Source organism: Aulonocara stuartgranti (assembly GCF_965226115.1).
Source record: "Aulonocara stuartgranti genome assembly, chromosome: 20".
NCBI classification, from domain to species: Eukaryota; Metazoa; Chordata; class Actinopteri; order Cichliformes; family Cichlidae; genus Aulonocara; species Aulonocara stuartgranti.
The window spans coordinates 5,677,184-5,689,239 of NC_138956.1; the positions used below are offsets into that span (position 1 = coordinate 5,677,184).

The following is a 12,056-nucleotide window of genomic DNA, read 5'->3' on the forward strand; positions in this document are numbered from 1 at the left end:
AATAAAATGTCCTTTTAGCACACTTTGAAATTATTTCATTTATTGTTATGCAACAGGACTCAAATGACTTAGCCCAGCGTCGTCACAATAATCATGTTTTATGCTAGAATTTGCCTAAATCAAAGTAACTGATAGATTAAAATGCTCAGAATCCAAAAGTTTAATAATTTGAGGAAACTTTAAATTAAACAAACAAAAACATCTAAACACAGTCTGCAGTTTAGTACTTATAATAGCCTTTGTCCACTTGTGTTTATGTCAAAGAATATTCCACACACTCAATAAATAAATAAATAAATAAATCTGTCCAAAATGCTGAATTTGACTAATTTAATTGCATGTAAATTTTATATGTCATTTTGTCACATAGGTACAGTCTAAAATGTTGCCTCTAATGGATCCTGGTCAGATGAAATTTACTTGACATTCAGTTTATACCAGGCACATTTTCCTTAATGGTTTTATTATATGACTTAAAAAACAAACAAACAAACAAACAAACATTGTTTTCATACATTTCATTTGGACTTAACTCAAAACTACTGCTTCATGTTTGCAGAGGGTAAACAGCATGTTTTTGTTTTTCAGTGTCTATCTGCACTTCACATTCTTGTTCATGCTCATGAAAAATAACTTCAGGCGACAGTGTCTGTCAAGTGTATGGTTGCAGACAGTTGACACACACAGCCCATCTTTATTTGCATTTGTAACCCGTATTATTCACTTATTACGCTGATATCAGTTGCACGTGGGTGTGGACTCAGTTTTACATACTGTACAAACTTTTTAACCTACATCCTCTCTGTGGGCATAAAAAGAGCAGGACTGGGCAACTGTATTCTCTAGCGGTATCAACTTCAAATTCAAGCAGGTAAAATGGTTGATATGCGTCGATGGGGAAAGTAAGGTCCACTCAGCAGCCATTCACCCGCTTTATATATCGGGAAAGGGCAATTACGTGCATGAATGAGCAGTAATTGTGCATTGAATTCATCAATAAAGAGGCTCAACTGTTTTGAATATTAGAAATGGGCGCCCCGTGTGTGTGCAGGTACAGTATGCGTGGGAGTGACGAACCTGTGGGCTTGGGCTTTTTGCCTCGATTGATTGACATGCCACAGACTCGCGCGCACGCACATGCGGACAAAAATATTTCCCAAGGTTTTCTATACGCGCATATTTAACTCCAAGCCCAGGTGCCGATATATGACAGACAGCAGTCCATACACACACACACACACACACACACACACACACACACACACACACACACACACACACACACACACACACACGCACAGACTCACTGCTTGTCCTTTGACCTCTGAAGCTTCCAAAATAGAAGAAAGACCTTGTGGAGACTTGTTGCAGTTGTTGACTCCGCACTTCTTGGCTGTCGTTCAAAAAAAAAAAAAGTTTCTCACAAGCGGAAGATGAGGTGGAGGAAAAAAAGTGGGCATGCAGCTAACTTGACGTAAAGTCTTCCAGAGGGAGATGTTTGTCATACCGTCAGCGCTTAATCATAGCGTGGACTAAAAAGTTGTCATCCACTTAAAATGTTAAATAACAGAAGCGCCTACCGTGAAAGCTGAGGGCAAATCCCTGATAGATTGATTCATCACTCCAGCTGCTCTTCTTCGTAGGGGTGAGTAGTAGAACAAAAAATGTGACTGCTTTATGTTATTTTAGTCTGACTTGCGGAAGAAAGAGGCGTTCAGCTTTGTAATAGAGGGATATAATGCGAGAAGAGTGGATGGGCTATTTATCAGTGTTTATATACAGAGGCAGACTTTTAAAAACCTGCACTTTTACCTCAGCATGATACCGGAGCTCAAGTGCCAAATCATGTAGTGAAGATAGAGAGCCACAAATCCCTGCAAAGGTTCTCATTAGACTCTTACCTTCTTACTTTAATGTTAAAGTCACCTGCTCACTTTCCTTACATCTCTTCCAAATGGAGGAAGCTTTACGTGCAAACGGTTCATAGCCAATAAAGGGGGCAAAAGATCCAGCACTGGTACTGGTATCTGATCCGTATTTTGTTTCTATCCCTTGCTATATACATGCACAAGCCTTTTAGTGTCACCTGTCACACCTAAAGTGCTTTAGAGACAGATACATTTAAATTCCATCTCTCCCCACAAAAAAAACGTAGAAGAAGAAAAAAAAAGGTTCAGAATACATGAAATAGTGAAAGGTGTGTTGGGTTGTATCATTTATCTATTTATTGTGGAAATTAAGCCATTTAGTGGTCATTAAATGTTTAAAATGCGCAAATTGATGTTGATTCATCTCATAAATCATGGCACCCCCTAAATAAGCTGCCTTTATATGTTAAAAATATTGCAATCAGATCCGTACTAAAATTTATAGTATGGCCCAGCACTAATAGTGCGTTTCACTCTCTGTTACTCGGTTACTACGCCTCTGAGAGGGTGAGGAGCAGTGGTGGGTTAGTGGGTGAGTCGCCCAGAGCATTAGCCAGGCTTAGTCCTGTGAAGCTGGCCTATTCAGGACTCTGCAGCTTTGTCATGGTGAAATGGGTCGCATCTCTTTCTTTGCGTGACCCAACATGACTGAAATGTGGTAATTGGGGAATTCTGCGGTCCTCACTCCCTGTGGTGATGTTTGTACAAAGCTTTCAATAAAGTAATTTACAGTAGAACAGGCTGTGGCACGAGAACAGGGTCAGCTTTTAATTTTAAAAAAACATCCTGTGTTGCGATTGTTGTCAGCTTTTTCAGATTTTTCTCGCGTGTCAAGGGTCCTGTAGTCTCAGCCGATGGAAACACACACTGTGAATATGTGCATACAGATGCTCTTTGCAGATGTCTTTACTGTTTTTGTTTGGATATGTGAGACACACGCACACGCGCACACGCACACACGAATGTGACAACAATGTTGTTTGGTCTGTCTGATGGGTGGCCTGCAATCAGTCATAAGGAGACATATTTATGTGTACAGTAGCAACTACTATATATCTCTCTTTTTTAATGAAGACCATCTTTAAAGGACAAATCATAATTTTGATGACCACCGCAGATAGGACAACATTTTCCAAGATGTAGAAATCACCCATGACTGGTTACCTTATGACTAATGACAGAATTCAGCCTCCGGTGCTCTACATCCTCAAGTCCAGCTGCAGATTTTTAACCTTCAACAGTAGGGTAAGCAGTTTATACTGAAAAAATATTTACTGGTCAAACAAAACCAGACATTCGATTTTCTCACATTTAGAAACATAAAAAATTTCAAACACCCACTGCAGTTTCCCTGAATCCAAACTGAAGCTTGCATTTGATGTTTTTTATGCAATCAAAGTCAAAGATCCTCAGTTCAGGATAGAATTTTGGTGAAGAAACGACTGCAAACAATACGCTGATCAAACTAGTCAGTTCAATTTTCTATTGTTGGCTCAAACAGTGCACAGAAACACTCAGTTATTTTGGCTCTTCCCAGTTTTTTTTTTTTTATCATCCAGGTTGTTTTAAATAAATGCTTCCAGAACAACATGAATTGAACCTTCCACATTCATGACTCACCGGCATTTTCTGGTTTATTACAGGCACAGAAAGGATGGTAAATTTGAAATGTCAGATGGTGAGTGGTTTTTCTGAGTGCACTTATTGTGAAGCAAGTGACTGAATGCAAACTGATGGTGGATTCATGCAGGAAATGTCATAACACTTTGACACTGTGAAATAAAAATCAAAACTTTCAAAAGCAAACACGGGAGCTCCACAGTGGCACCAATGAGACACCATAAATGAAACGGAGTGCCAGGAAAGCACCTCCTGCTCCTGCTTTTCACTTCACAGGTTGTACAATACATTGTCACCCCGGTACCGGCTTTTCAGCATGTGTTGTAACATGCTAGGCATGTTGTCTCCACCTATCTCAGCTACCTTTTGAGGCAAAAGACGAGATAATTGCTTTTTGGCAACCTACATAACCCTCTACTGCATACATATACTCTACTGCATTATATAATTGGAGCCTGCTGCATTAGTAAATCATGTCCTTCTATTCAGAGGCTGAAACTTGACAGAGACACCTCCATAACTCTGTAACATACACATTTTATTGACTTAATGTTACACTCTAATATCCTGTTGTACATGGCATATGTTTCCAACAGTCAGCTGTTGCTTTATAGATCGCGTGGATTTAATATCTTGCCAAATGTGTTGTGACAGAACAGAGTATATTTAGCTGCCGTCAGCATTTGAGCAGCTCATGGTTATCCATTAGAAGCAGATAGTTTAATGTAAGAGCCTTACCAGGCAGGGGGTGAGTTTCTCAGCCACTTAATCAGTGATGCATGGGGAAGAGTAAAACTCCATGCCAGTCACTTATAGTCAACAAAATTATGGTATCAACATGAGGCCACTGCTTGAATGACTATAACATAACCCAATAATCAAATTTAATGGTAGAACAGACCTGATTACTAATGGCTTTGCTTTTCTGTCGCTTCCAGAGACATTTCAGGCAGTTTAATGTGCGCGTTTCTTGTTTTCAACAGAAATTGATTTCTGTTTTGAAGCTGCTGATGAGGCGGTTGGAGATTGCCATTGTGAGAAAGTGAAAGAACAAAGTCAAATAAAATTTTCAGATCTGCGATTAGCTGTTTATCATAATGGTCTTTGTGACTTAATGGGCAGAAGATGTTAAATGGTTTTGTGTGCACAGCTATGCAGCCACAGTAAATTGTAAACTAATAAATTCTTTGCTGCATAAGTTAAGTTACAGATAATTCACAGAAGGCTTCAAACAATTCATCTGTTTGAGGGGAACAAATTAAAGTTAGTGTTTTAAAGTAGACGGCAAAGGCAGCAGGATACTGCAGCAAAAAGGAATGTGAACGAAACAGGGATGATTACTATCCTAGAGAAGCACAGCGATCACATCTTTTGCATATTAGTAGACTCAGAGAACACGTTTGTGTGGATTAACTGGTAATCTGAGAATACCACACATATGAATAAATTAAGAGGAGCATGTGTGTGTCTGTGTGCTTCTGAACTTGTTCTTTAGAGTAGAGAATGAAGATAACAGCTGTGAGAATAGTGTCTTGATTGATCTTGGCAGGTTTAACTAATGCTTTGTGCAAACTGTATTTGTATATTTTTCTTGCATTTGATTCACTATCGAGTACCACGGCGCCATACGCGATCTGTGCACAGCCTTTGATACAAAACAAATCGACCAAAGAAAATGAAAGAAAACCTCTGAAAGAGGTTTTTAAAGTTCGACAAAGGTGGCTCTTTTTGCTCCAAGACGTTGCCTTTAAACTTGGTCGATAATTTAGTTCTGCTTCGTTGGTCCGTGTTAATTAGAAGATGACCACTGAAGATGCACTACAGCTCTGTGCGTATTTGGTGGGGGAATTTATTGCTTTGCTCCAAGGACAGCCAGTCCACCTTTGGAATGCTTGTAAAATATTTACAGCAGGCACTGACACAGGGAGTCACTGCGCATCAACACAGTGGTTTAAAATAGCGGGGGCACTGCAGCGTGAGAAACTGATTGTGTCTTCAGATTGTCTATCTTGCCATCTATTTAAACAATTGGTGACAGCTTTTGCAGGCATCAAACTTTCACTCATCATGGGATAAAGCTTTTATTCTCTGGAAATCCCTTACAAATTCCCAGTAAATCTTCCCGACATAGATACCAGTATTTCTGTTACCATGGTTGTTTGGCTTTCTGCCTTTCAGCTCTGGCAGTTCCTAACTACCAGGAGCAAAGGTCATGACTGCTCCAGCCGACAAATGTTGGGTGAAATCAACGCCTCACGCAGGGGGACCCCGTCTAAATTGGAGCAACTGATACTTCTACACGAGAAGGTTGGGATGATCTGGCTTTGAGAGCGGTCACGAAGGCTGTGCTCAGCCTACTTTAACCCCCCATGCCGCACCTTCAAGAGTTTTTCGACAAGTTCAGTTGACAATAGGATGAATTCCTTCCAGTGAGTGGGGAGCATGGTGTGTTGGCACTTGAAATGCTCTTCACAGCATTCTGTTGGACTCTCGCTTTTGAACACTGCCCTCACTGTTAAACCCCTTTTCCAGGACAAAAACATACTTTTAGACAGAAGGGACAGAAATAAGATGCGCCATCTTCAGCACATCGCCCTGTTGACTGGGACAGCGTGTTCCTGTTCCCGGCTATGAAGTAAACATCCTCTCTAGCAAAATATATCATTGGAGTTTTGTTGTTTTCCTGGAACCTGGAGAGAGATGTGCACCTTTAGATAGACTTCAGCAAAGTTAGGGCATATCACAAAACCAAAACAAAGTCTGAGATTGCACTTGGGTCACAAATGTGAAAATGTAGAGTGCTTTTGTTGAACAGGAGTCAAGAAAATTTGCCTATGACACATACCTTCTGTGTTCTTACATGTTGCCCTGCTTTGAGACTGATTTACATGAGCCAGGACAAGTTCACACTACACAACAAGAAGGCTGAAAGCAATTCTTTTAGACTTCATTCTTCTCTGCTCACATGACTCATTTAGTTGGCAGTATTCCTTGATGTTCACAAAAAGGATAGACTTTTGTGAAAGGAATATTTACAATGCTCTATATTAAAGATTGTGTGTAAATAAAAGCCACTGTTTTATCAGGTTTCCCTCCAATTAGTAGTAACTCTATATCATTTGATTACTATTTCTTATTTATGTGTTAAAATAATTATCATTTGATTATAATCACATAGTTGTAGCTGGTCAGCATGGGGCCCATTTTATTTAAAGTGGGAAATCTACAAATCTACAACCATTTCAACATTTTCAAATCTAAGGTAAGGTAATTAAAGGTAATTAAAGCATTTTTAGATGATGAAAATAGTCAATGTTTGCACTGAAAGAGCTAGTGAGGATAACCAGTAACAGAGGCCAGTGACTGTTTGTCCCAACTAACTGTTCAGTTGATTGCAGTAAACGCCTAATGTCATTATTGCTAATTAATGTTATTACCATATATTAAAATTAAACTCAGGGGCTTCTTTAATATTCAAAAGCAGTGATGCCTTTCAGAGTTTAACTGCTCTGTGCACATTACAACAGTAATACCACAGTATGCAATAATAATACTTTTTTACAATAATTGTTATCTTTCCCAGGTTTCTGAAATATTAAGCTCTCCATTTGTTGCAAAGATTAGCTTTGACCATAACATTCAGTGCAATAATTTCACTAACAACAGTCCTGAACTCAGTGTCTGTCTTTTCTGCCTGCTGGAATTCAATTCAAATGCTAATGAGCAGAATTCCCATGGATTTCTCTCTCCTGTGCCATAGATATCACCTCCACAAAACTCAACAACACAGCCCCCCGCTTTCTTTCTGTTTTTGTCTCTCTCGTACTCTCTAACTTTCATTCTTTGTCAGGGTCGAAACCTTGCTCACAGCAATCTGGCACTAAACTGGTAGTACCCAGCGCTACCTTTCCAGCAGGTATTAATATGCATATGCATCACCATCAGGTCATGCAGCGGCTCTGAAAAATCAACTGCTATTTTCCTTCTTGCCAGAGATGCTACTTTCCCATGAAGATAAGATGGCTTAATATTTCTATTCAGATAAAATTTTTCTTTTGGGGGACATAATTTATTTATTTATGGTGGAGAAATCCCCTAAAACTCCAGTGCAAAAAGACTGTGGCTCACATTTGCTACTTAAAAAAATGACAGTTATAGCAATAAATTTCTTTTAGACCTGTTTAATTGTATGAAAATGGTGATTGTGTATCCTCCACAGTTATTCACTGTTTGACTTTTTCATCATGAGCTATTGCCAAAACTGAATAAACAGCACTAGTAACCATATGACTACTGTCCATGGGCTCCATCTAACTGTAATTGTAGCAGTAACATGTGTTTTAAAATGTGTACTTGTAACTACTTAAAAAAACTATTAAAACTGTCAGACTTCTTTCTTCATGGCAATATTTTGTGCTACCTTGAAGTCTCATTTTTCACTGCTAAGCTACCAGAGTGCTTCCTCAGTCCTAGTAGTAACCTTGTGTGAGAAGTGGAGGTATTTGCTAATTGCAAGCTAGCAGAGTCGCTTGGGGGGATGTTGCAATCTCTGAGGTGCAGTTATGAGACTTCACTTGATACTTGGCTCTGAATGTGGGGCGAGCCGCCCTGGTTTTAATCACAGCTTGCCAGCTTGTTGAGTCTTTGTTGAAACATTTACTATTCTGATTGCTGTTGTCACATGTTACGCGGTGCACCTGTTCGTGACTGAAAGACGCAAAGCAGTGTGTCGTCTTCATATAAACTAATGTGGGTGGAGGGTAAAGGTAGCGTCGTGTCTGTCTGTTCTTTTTCGTCTATCTTCTGGCGCTTTCCTCTACACACCAGCTCCCAAACTTCCGACCTAACACAGAAGAGCCCCTAAAACACTCTTTAATGGACCCTTTCAATTGGACGCACAAACCAGAACAAACACTTTCATTCATGGTGTTCCAAAAATGCTAATGAAGCAAGGCCCTGACACTTTCACAGGGGTACCCCTGTCATGAGCCTGTGTTAGACAGCAGTGATGCTTTTGCTCAGACAGAGAGATGCAAGGTACAGCTCTTATGGTAGTTGTCCCAACAGTAACTTAAACCTACCAAGGCAAACGATCTTCTCAAGTGCACCTGGCTCTGAGCCATGGCATATATGGAAGAAATCAGGGGAAAAACCAGATTGAAATTCTGAAGAACTAATTGTCGCCTTTTCTCAAACAATTCTTGAAATTCCCCAGTTGCCTTTTACGCTGTCAACGATGTGGACAGTGCCAAGAATTTCTATATGTCATAGTTGAGATACGTAACATTTTCCAGGGAATCGCTGTATGCAAGTGACAGCCAACATTTGGTGATGATCTTCATACCTCAGCAGATAACTGCATGTGCTGCTGTGCTGCACTCACCAAGCTGCAGAGAAGACCATGGATTCCCAAGTGTGGTCAAAGTCCATTAATCTGCAGGTTGAGAGACTTCTCATCATTTAATCGATGATATACACTAACCGGACACATTATTAGGTACACCTGTTCATTAACACAAATATCGAATCACTCAATCATATGACAGCAACTTTATGCATTAAGCCATGTAGACATCGTCAAGATAATCTGCTGTAGCTCAAACTGAGCATCAGAAAGGGGAACAAAGGTAATTTAAGTAACTTTATATTCACATGTAGTGCTTTTCTACTCTTCCAGAGTACTCAAAGCACGCTATGCAACATGCCACATTCACCCATTCACACAAGCACTGTCTTCTATGCTTTTTAAGTGCTTACTAACTACCATTCACAAACACTCCGATGGCTGCACTCATGCAACTTGAGCCAGAGATCGAACCACTAACCATCTGATCAGTAGGTGACCTGCTCTACCTCCTGAGCTACATTACAACTAAGGTGATTTCCCCATATAATTAATTATCCTAGAGTTTACAGAGAAGGGCCCAAAAGAGAAAAGTTCGCTTGGTGAAAAGATGGCTTTGAGGGAACAGTAACTCAAATAACAGCCAAGCTATGCAGAAGAGCATCTCCAAACACAAATGGACTATGACAGCAGAAGACCACACTGTGTGCCCTAAGCTAAGAACTGAAGCTGCAAATCACGCAGGCTCACCCAAAATTAATGGACTTCTGCATTTTGATGGTAGGGTCAGAGTTTGACATAAACAACATGAAATCATGGATCCATCCTGCCTTGTATTAATGGTTCAAGCTGATGCTGGTTGTGCAGTGGTGTGGGGGAAAGTCTTGGCTCACTTTAGACCCCTTAGTACTAAATGAGCATCATTTAAACGTCACAGTCTACCTGAGTTGTTGTAGTCTATAACCATCCCTTTATGATCACAGTGTATCAGTCCAATGATGGCTGCTTCCAGCAGGATAGCTGACCATGTTGCAAAGCTCAGATTACCTCAAACTGGTTTCCTAAACATGACAGAGCATTGAGTGTACTGAAATGCCCTCAACAGTCACCAAATGGACATTATTTACATTTTACCCAGCATTTTACTTGGACAAGTACAAACCTCGATTTTCAAAATCAGATTGCATTTGACTGAAAGTGATCACCACGTGAAGTAGACGACGATAACATCTTTTTCAGTTGGTTTCTAAATAGCTTTGTAGTTATCTAACTGAGTTACTGGGATCCGCAGATTTCTGCGGTATAGGTTTGAGGGAAAACTTCGAAGTGACTCACGAGCCTTATTCTCTTGACATGTTGCAGCAGATGCTTTGAAACTCATTTATTTCCAGCTCATCAACAATAGGCAGACAACTAATTTATTTCTGATGAGTTTCTCACGAGTGAATTCTTTTTTAAATTAGTTGATACATAATAAATTACCTTTGCTTGTGGTATTTGTTTATTTTTTGGCTGTTATAGATATAATCCACGTTCTGTGCTGGTTACTCATGTCACTTCTTATTCTCACACACATATGAAAGTGACCTGAACTGCGTCTGTGAATGCTTTTCTTAACTGAGGAGGCTGCGGGCTGAATTTGTTTGAAGCGAGATAGAATAATTTATGTTTTTTAAAATGATACAAAGATTGCTGTTTTAACAGCCAGAAACTGTGTTTTGAGTCTTTAAAAGGCGAGGTGAGAGGTGATGTTGAGTAGAGTGAGAGTGTCCGCAATTATGTGTTCATCCTACAAGATGAGGCAAGTTGCATTCTTCTGTGAGGATTTATTACTTTGTCTGTGGAACTGATTTCTTTTTACACTTACAAACAGTGGATCCATATGGATCCATCACAAAATACTTGATGCACTATGACAAAACTACAGATTGAATACACATATTCTCTGGCATTTCAAAAAGAATTAATTATGACTGAAAACCACATTCTTATTTGTTACTTTCTTTCACAAACAGTGGCAGCAATGTGTTTATGGGTCACTGGAAACATTGCTTTGAATGAAATGAAATTTGCTGCCAATGTGAATTATGTGTTCTCCCAATAGCTAAAAAAAGCCACACTGACACCTAAAACTGAGTTGATCATTTTTAGTACATTACAAACAGAAGCCAATAGGGGCATATTAAATGATTTCCTTCTAATGTCTTCAATAATAGTAATTCTGTTGTAATATAGAAACATATAATGTCAAAAGTTGGTCAGAATGTAAACATTGTGCTTTAACTGACAACTTTTGCAAGTTTGTTAACCCTCCTGTTATGTTGGTTTCCTGGAACACCATTTATGGTCCTGGGTTAATTTGACCCGGGGCAAATTTACTCATCCAAAAGTGTCAGAAACACTGGCATTGATTATTTTACAATTTTCTTTTATAATTTTTATTTTTTTTGTTTTCTGTAGTGATGCAGATGACGTGTGACATCTCTTCTGTTCTGGGTCAATCTGACCCGCAACATAACAGGAGGGTTAAGCAAACTAACGAAGGACAGCTGCTGCACAGATGACTGTTTTGAAGCAAAAACTCTTACAAGACTTTACTAACCCAGCTAAATACCACTTTAGGCCTTCGAGATTATCCCATAAATTAATTACCGGCTTAGTTCAGACAACAGAGCACAACACTGCTCCTTTATCTGCTTCTCTGCAACGGTGATGAACAATGTTTTGAGATGAAGGCAGGTTTGATGAGGTCTTCTTGTGGCCTGACTGTCTGAAGGGAGGAAGTTGAGTGTGACAGCTTGTCTCCAAACTGTCTGTCTCTTTGCTGCTAGCTATGGAAACTGATTAAGCTTCTGAATGCCACCCTTTGTCACCCTACAACTGCAAGGGACATATTTCAATAGTGATTCATGTTCTTTTATAGGCTGTCTCACTCAGAGGACTTTGACTTTTTCTATGAATGGAAATTCAGTTTATCTAGCAGTTTTTTAAAGAAAACACATCATTTCTATTGAGATGAAAGATCTGCAAATGAACTATCCTGTGCATAGTGAAATTTAAAGACTGTGGGTTGAGCATTAGGAATTTATAATCCTTATAGCGTGCGTGGAATGCGTGCCATTTGCGTGCCAGGCTAGCTCTTGTTTATTGAGGCAGCTCTTCAC

General features: G+C 39.5%; 1 protein-coding gene across 4 annotated transcripts in view; it reads left to right on the forward strand.

Annotated features, from left to right (window-relative positions):
* The first annotated feature begins 1,458 nt into the window (after positions 1 to 1,458).
* The window catches only part of chl1a (cell adhesion molecule L1-like a), a 48,675-nt gene continuing 38,077 nt past the window's right edge, over positions 1,459 to 12,056 (forward strand). For 2 of the 4 annotated variants that reach the window (XM_082518229.1, XM_082518230.1), the window contains exon 1: positions 1,460 to 1,645. The gene's annotated coding sequence lies outside the window, so the exon portion shown is untranslated. Of the gene's footprint in view, positions 1,646 to 12,056 lie in introns of all 4 variants that reach the window. The other 2 variants (XM_082518232.1, XM_082518231.1) reach the window with 2 other exon arrangements.